Source organism: Myotis myotis, unplaced genomic scaffold (assembly GCF_014108235.1).
Source record: "Myotis myotis isolate mMyoMyo1 unplaced genomic scaffold, mMyoMyo1.p scaffold_m19_p_15, whole genome shotgun sequence".
In the NCBI taxonomy this organism is placed as follows: Eukaryota; Metazoa; Chordata; class Mammalia; order Chiroptera; family Vespertilionidae; genus Myotis; species Myotis myotis.
In genome coordinates this window covers 17,287,302-17,303,787 of record NW_023416319.1, presented here as the reverse complement: position 1 = coordinate 17,303,787, position 16,486 = coordinate 17,287,302, and positions in this window count along the sequence as shown.

Here is a 16,486-nt window from a genome sequence, read left to right as displayed (position 1 = left end):
TGGTAGACTTTATGCTAACTCACATCCACTAAAAATCAGACTTTTAATCAAAGAACTTTTAATCACACAAAGAACATTTTCAGGAAATAATGACAAGGAAAAAATAGGATACAAAGCACTAGGTACAGAATGATCCCATTTATGAAACACAAATAAATGTATAGATTAAGCTATAAGACTAGAATCAAACTGGTAAAATATAGACAGTGATGATTTGGTGGGGGGTAAGAATATGTATGATTTTGTTTTCTTTATACTTTTCTATAGTTTCCAAATTTTGGTTGTCAATGTATACATTTATAATTCAGAAATTATGGAAATGATTAAGAAGATGACTCTGGGGTCAATCTGACTCCCCAAAGGTGACCCAGAACTTTGCGGATCCCAGCCCCACTGCCTATTCCCCTGTCTCCTTTGGTGATCCTGGGCTGGACCCCCTTTATGGCAGCCCATGGGGGAGGGGCTGGGGCCGGCAGCTGGGAGTCAGCTGTGTCTGGAGACTATCCCGTGTCCAATGGTGGAGGCAGGGGGCTCATTTCCCAGTTGGACTGAGGCCAGGTTTTAGGGACTGAGTCTGCCAAGCAGCTACCTGAGGCACTGGTGTTCACAGCTCCTCCTCAACCCCAAGCCCCCAAAGAGGGTAGAGGCCCCCCAGTTAGCCTCTGCCCAAGGGTCTCCGCCCCCTAGGCCAGTTTCTGGCTTTCAGAAACAGGAGAGGAGGTGAAGGCAGCTTATTCCTAGTTCTAAGGTTCATTGAGGACCTGGATTTATGGAGGCATATTCAGACTTATATTTACCCCTTTTCCCCCTCTTCTGCTCCCTTCACCCTGAGACTCCCAAGTCCATGGGCTGTGTCAGGGGAAGAGAGTGGCTGATCAGGGCTGGGAGGGGCTTCACAGGGTCTGGCCAAGGAGTTTTGGACCGAGGAGTCTCAGTTATTCCCAGCTTGGGGATTAGTACAAATATGGCTAAGAAATTCTAGCCCACCTTCAAGTATTCAGTTGTATTAAAGAAAAGAAAAAAAACTCACACACATAAAAAAGGCTTTTTAGACTCTTTATTTATGAGTATGTGTCAAAGTTTTATTTCAGTCTTGCTGCAAGTAAAGAGACTATTAAGAGGCCAATTCAAGGATGACCTCTTGGTAGAAACATTTAGAAGAAGGAAGCGTGGTTGGCATCCGTGTTAAAATGGACATATGAAAATAATATCTGGATAAAATGCACCACACTCTGCCAAATGACGGAGTACATGGGAAACTGAAAATTGCCTACATGTTTTTATTAAGAATGCGAATTTCCTCCCTGATATAATGGATTATATTGAACAGAAATAGCTGGGGTCCTTTTGTCTTACAGCTGAACACACTGGTGTGGTTCCTGCTCAGGGGCTGGAGGCTCAGGCATGGAGCAATTGATATGGAAATTCCGGGTTCCTGCCCAAGTCTGTGCCAGGTACCCAGGTGAGGAGAGAGCGGGAGGAAATTGCAGGAAGCTGAATTGTAAGGGAATGTAAGGGAAATTTTCCTGACAAAAGGATCTCTCCAGGTAAGTGCTTCCAGAAGTCCCAAGTTCCCTCATGTTGGAGGTAAGCAAGTGGGCAGAGGAGGCATGCAGCCTCCTGGTAGAGACATTGTAGGGCTCTTAGCCCAGTTGCAGACTCTGACCCCTGGTAGAATGCCAGATGATTTTTGATGGTGCGTTGACAAGACATTAAATCACACTGAATCTCATATAGAGGATGTTATTTCCTTGTTCATTTCTTTCTTTCCCCCTTTTTTCGGTTGGAACTTGGGTTCACAGAACTGAAGTAATTATAGTCCTCAGTTCATCACATAATATAATCTTGGTTTTTGCATGGACCACTTTATTATATAGTTATTTTTTATTAGCTGTTTTTTAAATAATAAGTGCCCCATGAATTTATCACCCCAAACAAAATCTTGGACCTTGACAATAACTAGCAATTAACCAAATGTTCCTCCTATTCTTTGCCTACAACCTGAGGCAACTGACATCCTGAATCCCATAGTCATCATTCCTTTGCTTTGCTTTTAATATAGTTAAATATAGCTGCTTCTATATATATTCCTAAAAAGTATACAGGGTGGGCCAAAAGTAGGCTTACAGTTGGGAGTACGCAAAACACGGCTTATTATTTTTAAAAATTTTTTAATTTATTGATTTCAGAGAGGAAAAGAGAGAGGGAGAGACAGATAAAAACATCAATGACGAGAGAAAATCATTGATCAGCTGCCTCCTGCATGCCCCCTACTGGGGATCGAGCCCACAACCTGGACATGTGCCCTTGGCCAAAATCAAACCTGGGACCCTTTAGTCCACAGGCCAATGCTTTATCCACTGAGCCAAACTGGCTAGGGCACAGTTTATTCTTGTACTATTATTTATTAACTAGAGTCCTGGTGCACAAAATTTGTGCACTTAGGGTTGTCCCTCAGCCCAGCCTGTGCTCTCACAGTCCAGGACCCCTCACTCCTTACCACCTGCCTGCTCGCTGCTCCTTACCACTCAGCTCGCTGCTCCTTACCACTCAGCTAGCTGCTCCTTAGCACTGCCACAGAGGCGGGAGAGGCTCCTGCCACTGCCACTGCGCTCACCAGCCATGAGCTGGGCTTCTGGCTGAGCAGTGCTCCCCCTGTGGGAGCTCACTGACCACCAGGGGGCAGCTCGTGCATTGAGTATCTGCCTCCTGGTGGTCAATGAGCATCATAGCGACTGGTCGTTCTGCCATAATGGTCACTTAGGCTTTTATTATGTAGATTATTGTATTATTTTCCATAGAACAACTGTATACCTACTTTTGCCTCACCCTGTATTTTAAATTTTAACTGTTTTTAATTTTATTGAAAAAATGGTGTCAGGTATATGAAATTTTTGGACTTACCATTGATATGATATTATATTGCTGAGTCATCCATACTGTTGCCTGTCACTTAAGTTCCTTTGTTTTGACTACAGTATAATATTCTATTGTGTAAGGCTACCACAGACTATTGCGAAGATATCATTTTTTATACCCGTGTTCATAGCAGCATCATTCAAAGCGCCAAAGGTGGAAGCAACCCAGGGTCTATTGACAGATAACTGAATAAATAAAATTCCATACAATGGAATACTAATCAGCCTTTGAAAGGAAATAAATTCTGCCCAGCTGGCATGGCTCAGTGGTTGAGTGTCAACCTATGAACCAAGAGATCACGGTTTGATTCCCGATCAGGGCACATGCCTGGGTTGCAGGCTCAATCCACAGTGTGGGGCGTGCAGGAGGCAGCCAATCAAAGATTCTCTCTCATCATTGATGTTTCTATCTCTCTCTCCCTATTCCTTCCTCGTAGAAACCAACAAAAAGATGTACATATTTTAAAAAATAAATTAAAGGAAATAAATTCTGACATGTGCTACAACATAGATGAACCTTGAAGAAATTATCCGAGTTTAAATAAGCCAGGCACAAGTATATGAGGTCCCTAGGGTAGTCAACTTCATGAAGACAGAAAGTAGAACGTTGGTTGAATGGCTGGGATTCAAAATTTCAGTTTGAGATGAAGAGTTCTGGAGGTGGATGGCAGTGATGGTTGCACAACAATGTGAATGTAATATAATGCCACGGAACTACACACTTAAACATGGTTAAAATGGTGATGTGTTTTGTATATTTTATCACAGGTTTTTTTTAAAAAAGAGATTGCTTTCCCATCCATGGATATTGGGGTGTTTGGTTCTCCCAGTTTTGTCAAAGGAAGTCTTACTTTGGTGCTAGTGTATCTTTAACACGTCTCCAACATCTGTTTCTCTTCATCCCCTTTTTAACAAAGAGCAAGGAGGCCACAGGCTCAAGAGCACTCAGCAGGGACTGGTGACTAGCCAGAATCAAATATTACTCTTTGTTTTTATTTCACTTGTTTTTATAAGTTCTTCTAATTTTGGCAAGTAATGGTTGTTTTTCCAGTTACTGTAGTACTGTAAAGATTTTCAAAAAATAATAAACATACTCAAGTGAAAAATAGAAAGTTAATTTAAAGAAAAATATCAAGTGGTACCGGGATATGGTATGAGTTGTGAAATTGGCATGTAAATGCTGAGGCTTGGAAAACATGATTTTAGAGGTTGATCCGACTCTGGTTTAACCGACGATCTCTGTGGCCCTTTGAGAGTTAATAGTCCCTGATATTCTGGATGTACAGAGAGTAGAGATCATTGGAGCTCAGCAGGTGCTCAAATGGTCAGGGAAGGTATTGGGTAAGAACTGGGATATGATTGTGGCCTTAAAGCATGAGTTTGATTTAAGTGAAGTTAAAAACGAAATGAGAGTTATTCCAGGCAGAGAGATTAGTGTGAATGAAGGCATAAAGATTAATCAAGGTGTGTTTATGGCTACCGAGTTTGCTTGGCGGAAGCAAAGAATAATGATAGAAAATAAATTTAGATTGGGTGAAGGAGGCTAGATTATCAAAGCCTCAACAAACCAGACTTTAGTTTGTGAGGTAATAGGGAGCCACAGAAAGTTCTTGAGCAGGTAAGTGACATGATGAAGGGACTCAGATGTTGAGCAGGTACATTTGGTTTCGGTAAAATTTCTCTCTTTGCTCAGCCTGAGACTGCTGATTAATTCAGTGTTGCTCAGTGGTTGAGCTTCGACCTATGAATCAGGAAGTCAGGGTTCGATTCCCAGTCAGGGTACATGCCTGGGTTGTGGGCTCAATCCCCAGTGGGGACGTGCGGGAGGCAACCAATCGATGTGTTTCTCTCATATTGATATTTCTCTCTGTCTTTCCCTCTCTCTTCCACTCTCTCTAAAAATCAATGGAAAAATATCCTTGGGTGAGAATTTAAAAAAATTCATTCATTCCTGAAATATTTTTCAAAGGCCTCCCATGTACCAGACACTGACCTGTGGATCCAGCGATGCACAAAACATACTCTTCATTCTACAGACTAAAGCGTGGGCGAACCAGGCATTAATGAAATAATCACATAAGTAAATGCAAATTTATAAGTGCAATAAGTCCAACCAAGCAGGTGTATGACGCCCTGAGTGCATATAGTAGGGGGAAGATTTGCCTGGTTTAAAAGTTGAGACAAGGCTGTTCTGAGGAAGTGACGTCTGAGCTGATAGTGAAAGGATGACAAGGAGCTAAATAGCTGAAGAGAAAAGAGAAAAGCATTTCAGATACAGCAAGCAGCATGCCCAAAGCCCTTGGGCCTGCAGAGGAGGCCTGGAAATCCCCAGGAGCAGAAAAACCATGAAGGTCAGGAAATGTGGTGAGAAAGGAGGCCAGAAGGTCAGCAGAGGCCAGACTATGCCAGAACCCAGTAGGCATTAGGAAGGTTTAGGCCTTTATTCTTGAAGAATGGGGAGCCATTGATAGGATTGTGGCATAATTATACCAGTGTTCTAAAAAAAGTTTTTTAAATCAAACATTAAACGAAAAATCAAACATTCTGTAACCTGTGAGGATGATGGGCTGATTGTGAGTGGCACTCCCCGAGGCAGCCCCAGACCCCTCCAGGTAGGTCCCAAGTGATTGGGAATTTTGTCTAAGGGGATCCGCAGGAGGCTGAGGGTTTTGGGGGGGCTATGGTGGTGAGGCTGAGCTGGTCACCAGCAGGCATAAAGCTGTGGCAGAGACTAAGTTTGCCCAGGAGAGGGCTCCACCTTGGGAAAATGGCTTAGTCTCCAGGACTCAGATGATGTCTGAGATCCCCTAGAGCAGTGGTTCTCAACCTTGGCTGCACATTAGAATCACCTGGGAATCTTTTAAAAATCCTGATTTCTGGGCCTCATCATTAGTAACAAAGAAACAGAATTTCCGGAGGATGAGGCCCAGAAATCAGGATTTTAAAAAGATTCCCAGGTGATTCTAATGTGCAGCCGAGGTTGAGAACCACTGCCCTAGAGAAAAGTCGTTCAAGGGCAGGGCCTTGGGGGAACCCCTGCCATGGTTGGAAGAAAGGAAGTCAGGGACAGTGGTTGGGGGCAGGCCTTATGGTGATGGTTAAGCAAAGACTGACCGCGTTATAAGCAAGAAGGGGACCAGGAAGAGCACAGAGTCCCAGGGCCAGGGCTTATGAGTGGGATAAAGAGGAAGCCGCAGGCGATAGGGGCAGTTAGCAAACCTGGGGGCTCTGGCGGGCCAGGCTTGCCACCCCCAGGGGCCCAGACACCGTGTTTTGCTTTTGCTTCCTCCTAGATGCCAAGTGGGGCGGGGAGTGGGAGTTGGGGGTGGAAGCAGGAAGAACATTGACCAGGATGAGAGGAGTAGAGCTGATCCGGAGGTGAGGACTCCTCACCTCACCCCCGCTTGTTTCTAAGCCTCTCTAGGCTGTAGAGAGAGAGAAGCTGGTGAAAAAATTTCTCTCTGTAAGGAGCCAGACTTTAGGTGGGCGGAGGGAGAAGAGCAAACCTGAACAAAAACCCCAGGATCCCTGTCAGTATTTTGTTTTTTAAATATATTTTTATTGATTTCAGAGATGAAGGGAGAGAGAGATAGAAGCATCAATGATGAGAGGGAATCATCGATCAGCTGCCTCCTGCATGGCCCACACTGGGGATCGAGCCCACAACCTGGACATGTGCCCTGATTGGGAATCAAACTGTGACCTCCTGCTTCATGGGTCAGTGCTCAACCACTGAGCAACACTGGTCAGGCCTTGTCAGTATTTAAAATATATATATATATTATATTTAATATAATATATATATTATTTCAGAGAGGAAGGGAGAGGGAGAGAGAGATAGAAACATCAATGATGAGAAAGAATCTTTGGCTGCCTCCTGCACACCCCCCACTGGGGATTGAGCCCACAACCCAGGGAATTGAACTGAGACCTTCTGGTTCATAGATTGATGCTCAACCACTAAGCCACACCTTGTCAGTATTTTTAAGAAGATGGGACTAAGGTAAGTGCGGGGAATATGAGGCTTATGTGCACATACATACAGACAGACACTCAGACACTCACACGCACTCACACATATTCACTCACACAGCACTCACATATTCTCACCCATGCTCAAACACGTGCTTCCCCCCCCACACACACACACACACACGTGGGTAGGGATGAGGATATGTTCAGATGTGACATGTGTTTCTGAGAGGATGAATGTAGTGATGTGCGCATACATTCATTTTTTCATTCAGTCATTTAGTCATTTACTCAACAAGGTTATGGGGGAGCCACCATGTTCCCCAAGCACTGTGCTTGGCTAACAGAGAACCAACCGCACAGACACGGCTCCTACTCATAATCTAATGGGCTCTAGCAGGCCCTCGGGACACAGCTGGAAAATGCCATGATGGGGAGTGTGGCATGCTATGGGAGCCAGGAAGAGGGGCGGTGACTCAGAGAATTTCTAGAGAATGGGCTGTGCACATTAGTGGGGCGAGTATAGATGCTGGTCTGGGGAGCGTTTCAGGGATATGAGCTGTGTATCAGCAGGATGGGCTGTGTTTTGGTGGGGATGTGGATTGGGAGGTTGTGGGGTGTGATATGTGCATGTGTATATGACAATGTGTGTGCTTGGAAAGGTGTGAGGTGTATCATTATCAGAATTATCAGAGCAAACCAGCTCTTTACTGCATGTATAATTTCCCTGTGTCCCTTAGGGTCCCTCTGTGCAGGGGAGCTGGAGTGGAACTAAACCAAATAGGGGATTTAGCAACTTGGAGGGGCTGTGGCAGAACTTCAAGTGCTGCTGATGGGTGGTGTTGGCAGGCATGGAAAGGGCAGGGGTGTCCACCAGGGATGAAGAGAGAATGGAGGGGAGTCATGGGGAGGGGAAGGGACATCAGTGGCTTGGGAAGGCAGGAGGGGGCAGTGTTGGCTGGGCTGGAGGCAAGGACCAATGCTGATGCCCACCTTCAAGGAGGAAGTCTGGGGACAAGTCCAGGGACTGGCAGTTCCCTGTAATAACCTGGGGGAAGGGAAGGGATGGGAGAGGGAATGCCCAGCCCAGCTCAGTTTTGCCTGGGGTGGGGGGTTTCAGGCCTGACTGCACAACCTCCCCTTTTACTGGCATTTCCTGCATCAAATATCTGGGAAATGGCCTGAAGGGTTAGTGGAAAGAAGTCACCTACAGCTTTGCAGTAGGAACTTGGGCAAGTTAATTCTCAGAGTGGTGTAATAATTGGGGTAATACTCTTTAGCTTGCAGGGGTAGGGCGATGATCAGTAGTAATATATAAAAAATCCGGCACAAATAATGGTGGTTTTAAAATAATATTTATTATTTTTTATATTTTTATTGATTTCAGGGAGGAAGGGAGTGGAAGGGAGAGATAGAAACATCAATGATGAGAGAGAACCACTGATCGGCTGCCCCTCTCCCCCGGCAGTTCCCACTGGGAATGATGGTGGTTTTTTGTGTTTTGTCTTTGCCATTAAAGATGTTGGATTTTCCCATAGCACTGCATCATCTACGTGCCAATCTAACTCTCCCACTCTTTAAGGTTCACACCCATCCCTCCCTGAACCCGCTGAGTCAGGCTGGTGGGGAAGCCCCTTCTCCCCAGTTGGGACTGGAGAAGTGCTTCTGAGTCATAGAGCCGTTTCTCTGGCTGCCCCTTCCAGCATGTTTCTGTCCCCAGTTTCTTTTTCCTTCCCTCTTCTACTTGATTTTTCCCTGTTTAGCCAAGTAATGCATGATGATTGCAAAAAGTAAGTGTAAAGAAGCAGGAGAAAGAAACTTTTAATCCCACCATCACCAGCAATTATACAAATGGCTAACGTTTCTGGAGTGCTGCTATATATCAGGCTTTATTCCAGTTGCGTTGGATGCTTTATTTCATTTCATTCTCATGATAACTCTGGGAAACAGGCACCAGCGTTATTCCCACTTAACAGGAAGGAGCCAAGGCACAGAGGGCAACTTGCTCAAGATCACACAGCTAGTAAGGTGTTACAGGAAGGATGCAAACTCAGGCAGGCTATATACATATATATATGTATATTGATTTCAGAGAGGAAGGGAGAAGGAGAGAGATAGAAACATCAATGATGAGAGAAAGTAACTGATTGGCTGCCTCCTGCATGCCCCCTACTGGGGATCAAGCCCACAACCTAGGCATGTGCTCTTGACCGGAATTGAACCCGGGACCCTTCAGTCCCTAGGCCGACACTCTATCCACTGAGCCAAACCAGCTAGGGCTTTCCAGTCTTTTTACTATTCTGTTTTCTGAGGACTTTCCCCTGGCTTCCTGTAGCCACTGCTATCTTAGTTGAGCTAGACCTTTAGCCTTTACTTTACAAGTCTCTATTATTCATATCCTCCATCCTCAGCAAAATTCTAGGCTCTGCTGGAAGGCAGGAGGCAGGTACAGAGAAGCACTTCCAGAAGTCCTGTAGGGCAAGGACCAGAGGACGATGATGGAGCAAAGTACAGGAAATGGCAACAGACGCCTCCAGTGTGGGCTTGGGGAGGAACCTGTCTCCCTGAGGACGCCCTCCGCCTCAGCTGAGCCCAATGCCCACTTCTCCTGACTCCCTTCATGACACTCTGGCTCCTCCTGGGGCATGCATGGTCCTGCCACCCAAAGGGCCTGATGCCCAGGATCTCACAGTCCCGGGGGCTGCCAAAGGCCACAGGCTGTCTTGCAGGGACAACCTGCCTCTCTCCCCTCCATCCAGCCACCCTGCTTGCCAGCAGGTGAATCATTTATGCACGTTCCATTATGACCCCATCCTGCTCAAAAAACGGTGGTGCCAAGTTAAGTACAAAATTCCTGGCTGGCATTCAGGGGTGTTCTTGCTGATCTAATCCCAAACTGCCTTTGCAGCCTTCTTTCTCCTGCCCACCCCTCACCCAATAATCCTCCAATGGGAAAATGCCTTCTTTTTAATAGCTCTTTCTTTCTCTACCTATCAATGCCCCACTTTTTTTCAGTTCCTATAATAAATGCCTCTTCTTGTAAAACCTTTCCTCAACACCCTCCCTAAGGGCAATGACTGCCATGTATACCTCTTCCTCCAAGTTCCCTAGTATTTTATACTCCTCTCAAGACATCAACCTTAGGCTGCCTGATAGCATAATTATTATTATTTTTTAAAAATATATTTTATTGATTTTTTACAGAGAGGAAGGGAGAGAGAGAGTTAGAAACATCGATGAGAGAGAAACATCGATCAGCTACCTCCTATACACCCCCTGCTGGGGATGTGCCCGCAACTAAGGTACATGCCCTTGACCAGAATTGAACCTGGGACCCCTCAGTCCACAGGGCAACACTCTATCCACTGAGCCAAACTGGCCAGGGCTTGATAGCATAATTATTTTCAATTGAAGTATAACATATACAGTCAAATGCAATAATCTTTAGTGAAGCCCAGCCGGTGTGGCTCAGTGGTCGAGTGTCAACCTATGAACCAGGAGGTCACAGTTCGATTCCCAGTCAGAGCACATACACGGGTTGCTGACTTGATCCAGGTGTGGGGAGTGCAGGAGGAGGTGGCCGATGATTCTCTATCATTATTGATGTTTCATTCTCTCTCTCCCTTCCTCTCTGAAATCAATAAACATATATTTAAAAATAATAATCTTAAGTGAATTTTAAATGAATTTTCATATGCACACCTCTAACCAAATATAACAGATTTCTAGCACCCTGAAAGGATCCTTTGTGCACCTTTACCCAGTACCTTCTATTCTAACTGTTATCATCCTACATTAATCTTGCTTATTATTGAACCTTATATAATAAACTAGAGGCCCATTGCAGGGAGATTCCTGCAAGAATAGGGCTTCCTGCGCCGGAGCGAAGCAGAGAAGGGAGCGAAACCTGCTGGTTTCGCTCCCACCTCTGCTGCCCCGCTTGCTTCCCTCCCACTTCCGCTGCCCCGCTTACTTCTCCACAGCTTTGCTTTCTTCTGCAGCTCTTGGCTTCCTTCTACATTGTCTTCAGTCTTCGCTCCACGCCTGCGTATGCAAATTAACTGCCGTCATCTTTGTTGGGTTAATTTGCATACTCATCAGATTGGCTGGTGGGCGTAGCAGAGTGACACCAATTTGCATGTTTCTCTTTTATTAGTGTAGATCATACACTATATATTCTTTTATGTTCAACTTATTTCATGCAACATAAATGTGAGATTTACCTACATTCTTGCCTATTTCGGTAGTCCATTGTTTTTCTTTGCTTTATAGTATTCCATTGTGTGAATATACCAAAATTTATTTACTTGTTCTCTTGTGGATGGACATTGAGTTGTCTGGGACTATTACAAAATCAACTGCTGTGAACATTCTTGTACATGACTTTTGTTGGACATAAGCAATCATTTTTCATGGGCATATATCCCAGAGTAGATTTACTGAGTTGTGGGATATACATAGCTTCAGTAGGTGCTGCCAGGCATTAGTCCAACTTACACTCGCAGCAGTGTATGTGAGGAGTGGTCTCTCTAGTATTGCCAGTCTTTTTAATCATAGCCATTTCAGCAGGCGTTATAGTTATTTCTCTATACAGAGTGGGGCAAAAGTAGGCTTTCAGTTGTTTGTATGGAAAATAATACAATAATCAATCAATAATAATACAAGAATAAACTCTGTTTTGCATACTCACGACTGTAAACTTACTCTTGCCCCATCCTATATTTCAAAATAACAGTAATTATATTTACCACCTATTGATCAGATATGGCACTAGGAACGACTCTAGAAAATAGGTATTATTATTTCCATTTTACAAGTGAGGCTCTGAGCAATGTATAAATTGAACAGGGTGACATGGATGATAAGTAGTAGAACCAGAATACAAATGCAGAACTGTCTGACATGACACCAAAGGCCCTGTTTTCCCAAATACTTCACGTTGCCTCTCTCCTGTCACTTGGTAGAGAGCAAGACCCTTGTCTTATTCCTTCTGAGATGTTCTGCAGTGCCCAAGTAAGAGCTTAATGAAAGATTGTTAAACTAAGTGAATTGATATCCATGAAGAGACTGTGCTTGGGAGCAAAGGGAAAGACTCTTCTAGCTGTTCTAAATCCCAGTGACTAACTAGATTCAGATGGAATTTGGTAGGCTGCCCTTGGAATCGGAATCCTGGTTCCAAGAAAGAGAGGAAGAGAGGAAGGAAGGAAGGAAGGAAGGAAGGGGAGAAGGAAGAAAAAAAGGGAGGAAGAGAAAGAAAGAAAAAAAAGGAAGAAGAAAATAGGGAGGAAGGATGGTCCATTACCCCTAATTAACTTGGGCCTCAGCTTCCTCATCTGTAAAATGGAGATAATAAGGTACAACAACAGAATGAGAGGCAGTGCTTTGTCTTTCGTAAATTGTAATTTTTTAAATTGACAGAAAATTTTAACCATAGACATCCTCTATGGAGCTTTATAAAATACTAGAGGCCCAGTGCATGACATTCGTGCACTTGGGGGAAGGTGGTCCCTCAGCCCAGCCTGCGCCTCTCGCAGTCTGGGAGCCCTCGGGGGTGAGCCTGGCTCAGGGCTTCTAGCTGAGCGGTGCTCCTCCTGTGGGAGCGCACTGACCACCAGGGGGCAGCTCCTGCATTGAGCATCTGCCCCCTGGTGGTCAGTGCACATCATAACGACCGGTCATTCCTCTGTTAGGTTGATTTGCATATTAGCCTTTTATTATATAGGATATGGATTCCAAGGGCCCACCCTGGAGGCACAGACTGGCTTGATTCTAGGCATGTATATTTTAAAAGAGCTTCTCAAGGTGTCTTCAAGGCTCAGCTAAGGATGAGAACTGCTAGGATAAAGATATATTATTATCATTACCATTAAAGTATTATCATCATTGTTATTTTTTGGTGGGGGGATGGGAGTTGGGAATGGGGAGATACCTTTCAGGGAAGTCTCCTGTAAAGCAAGTAGACCCACTGTAAGTGCTTAGATAAGGACGACCCCCAATGTCTTCATACTCTGGCCATCTCTGACCTGGAGTCTCAGAGGCAGGTTTGTGGCGTGTGTGTGTGTGTGTGTGTGTGTGTGCGCGCGCGCGTGTGTGTGTTTTACAAATATGTGCCTGGAAAGGGCAGTGAAAAGAAAGCCAATCACGTGGGAGTTCCATAGTGAGAGGGGAGGGACTGAGGGCAGGAAGAACCAGCAGTCTAATTCCTGGGGGTTCAGGCCTATAGATTTAACAAGAAACAAGCAAAAGTGACCCCAGACTTGGTTCTTGGAGGAGCGTGGCTGTTCTTGTCACTCTGACTTGGCCACAGCTGGGGTCTGAATTTACCACAGCATCAGCCCTGCCTGCCCCTGACTACTGAGCAGGAGAGGCCCTGGGATATGGCCTGAGCATCCAGCAGCCAATCCTCTTCTTCCTGTTAGCCTGCCCCTACCAACATCCTGGGCACCCCAGGATGTTGTTCATCCTGAGAGATTGGAGAAGGACAGAGCAAGGCAAAGATCACCCCCCCTACCCACTCCTGCCCCACTGGACCACTCCCTGTCCAAGGACAGGAGGCCAAGTTCTGGATCTCTGCCATTGTTTATACTCAGGAGAGGGACCCTGGGGATGCTATGGGACTAAGCTAGTGCCCTGCATGTCCTGTGGTGGGAGGGAGGAGAGGTCCTGCCAAGGTGGGAGAGAAAAGAGGAAATAAAATAGAGGGCAGGATTAATGAAGTGGCGTCAAGAGCTAATAGTGCATTTACCGACATTCTCCTCCTCTGCCTCCCATCCAGGGGGAACCTGGTCACAGCCTGAGGCAGCCTGTGCAGCTCTCAGTCTGTCTCTTAGGGATCCTGGGGCTGGAGAGAGGCAGGACATCTCTCAGGTGAGGGAGACAATGCCTCTTCTCTTACACCCCAACCTCTGGAGATGAAACCCCAGATCTCAGCCACTCCTGTGAAGTACAGGCCCTTCCCCAGAGCTACCCAAGTAGGCAGTGGGAGGTGCATTAGTGGATGGTGCTTTGGGGATCACCCCCAGCCCTGCCATGGGGCCACAGCCCTGGCCACCTTCCACAGTTCCTTTCAGCCTGTCCCCATCCCATTCCCTTCTTTCTCCCAGGCTTCCTCCCTAGAGGCTGACCCAGAGCTGGATTCCCAAATACACAGTAACTAATTGGATTAGGAGCTGATAATATTGTTGACCTTTCTTAATGTCTGCTGGCTGTCTTTCCACCACACTGAGGCTTAATTGTATGGGTTTGGGGGGAGGGTAGGGGACTTCCAGGAGTGAAATGTGACCCCTGTTAACCTCAGATAAAATGGGCTCAGCGTCTTCCCAACTGCCTGTCATCCCCCATGGAGCAGGAACACACACATGCTCCCACTCTCATCAAATAATTACACAGATGATACACACATGCATAGGCATGCATGCAGAGATGCAAACACACCCAGAGGCACATATGCATCTTCACCCAAACCCACACAGGGCACACACATGACTTTGAACATAGATCATGCATGCACACAAAATCATACTAGATGCTATTCATATGATAGACAAGTGTATGTATATACACAAAGATACACACTTCCAAAATGCAAGCACAGAGACACATGTAGACAAATATAATTATGTCTGATGCAAATGCATAATAGATATGTTCATGAATATATACCGGTACATACATCTAAAGAAACACTAACATGCACACATATGCTCATATACACAATGTTTAAATAAATGAGCATGCACACTACATAACACATGGGCAAACACACATATGCATACTATATACATACCTTTGCACACTCATGGACATGAGAGTCCCTGTCTCTCTCCACATAGGCAGTCTGTACCCCCAAACCCCTCTTTTTCACAATCTCTGCTGCTCCTACTTTCTGTTTGTTCCTGGGTTCTCTGGCTGTGTTTCTGTGGTCCTGAGTTTTGAGAGTTTCTTGAAGCTCTGGCCTGGCCTTTCTGAGTGTCTCCATCTCTCAGTATCTCTGGGGCCCTGACTTTACGTGGCGCTCTCTCATCCTGGGATGCTGAAGTTGAAAGGGCCTGGTTGGTAGCGTGGTGGGGAGGGCATGAAAAGAGAAGAGATTAGAAGGGAAGAGTAGGAGAGGGAGGGTCAAAGATGATTGAAGGGTTGGGGGAGAGGACCAGGAAAGGGGAGCGGAAGGGAAGGGGAGGTGGGGCGGGGGCGGGGTGCCTGCCTGCGCACAGCAGATGTTGCTGCTCCTCGCATGGAGCTGTTAATGTAAGTGGAGTTCTGCAATGGTAATTAGGAGGGCCCTCATTACCCTGGCGGAGCCGGCTGAGAGCCGATAAAGCCGAGGGGGAGAGGGGCTGACATCAGGGTAATGGGGGAGCAGGGCCATTGAGGAGCTGGAGCCGAGCCGGGACCGCTCCGCGCGCAGCTGGAGCCCGGCGAGAGGGCCAGGGAGAGGGGGGCGCGGCCACGGCCCGCGGCCCAGAGAGGAGCCGGGGAGCGGGCTGAGAATGGCGAGCGGGGCCTTCGTACCGCGGGGCCACAGGGCCAGGGAGGCTGATTGTCTACAAGAGGAGGCTTCCAGGCTGGTGTGCCCGCCTCCGGTGCAGCCGTGGGTGGGGACATCCACCAAGGTCTCTGCGCCCACATTCAGAGACCTCTGGTGGCCTGACAGAGGTGGGGCCGGAGGATGGGGACTGGAAAGAACCCCTCTCCTGTAGTGTCCCCTTCCCTCCGGGCCTGGGCATCCAGGACGCTCACCCAGAGCGGTCAAGACCATGGACGGTGGAATTGCATAGCCAAGGCAAAAGTTAATGTCCAGAAGGAAAGCTCCAGAATGTCAGGTAGCAGACTCTGGGGGAGACCAGCGTTCATGGGTGGAAGTATAAGCCCCAACTCTTGCCTCCTTGGGTTGGCAGACGGGTTCCCCCTCCTCTCCTCACAGGTCCTCTTTCCCTGTCTGACAGTCTCATATTTCCCCTTGCACCCCATCCCTCACCCCCAAGCTCAGGGAGGGTCCCAGGCACTGAGAATGCTGGAAGCTGAGTCCCTTGCAGCTCTCAGCACCTTGCTTTCCTTCAGGGCTTTGCAGGAAGGGGAAGGGAGGCAGGGAGGACAAGGACAGTGGGAGACACCTGCAGCAGGGCTCCTTGGCCAGGAAGCCAGGAGCCCCTCCCAGACCTCCAGAATGGGGATCCAGGGCGGGGAGCCCAATTTGCTATTTACCTGCCTCACCCCTGGGTATTTCAGACTGCGGAGTGAGCAAGCCCAGTCTTCTCAGCCAACTGAAAGTCATTTCTATAAAACAGACCTAGTCCGTTCTCCTGCTTCGTTCTCCTGCTTCCCCTGCCCCGGGCCAGAGGACCCTGAGAAGACTTCCAGGGGGCAAGGAATCTGCCACCAGAACAGGGAGAAAGGAATCTGGGGGCGTTTCTGCAACTTCATCTCCTCCATCAGAGAGCCCACCACCTTTTAAAATTTCCTCTACACAGACCCTCACCTGCAGCTGTTTTATGAAACCGAAGGTCATTGACTCCTACCACTCTGGTTTGCAAACTTCTCAAGGACCACGTAAGCCCCCCCAGTACGGAAAGGTGGCATAGAGAGGGGCTTCTTCT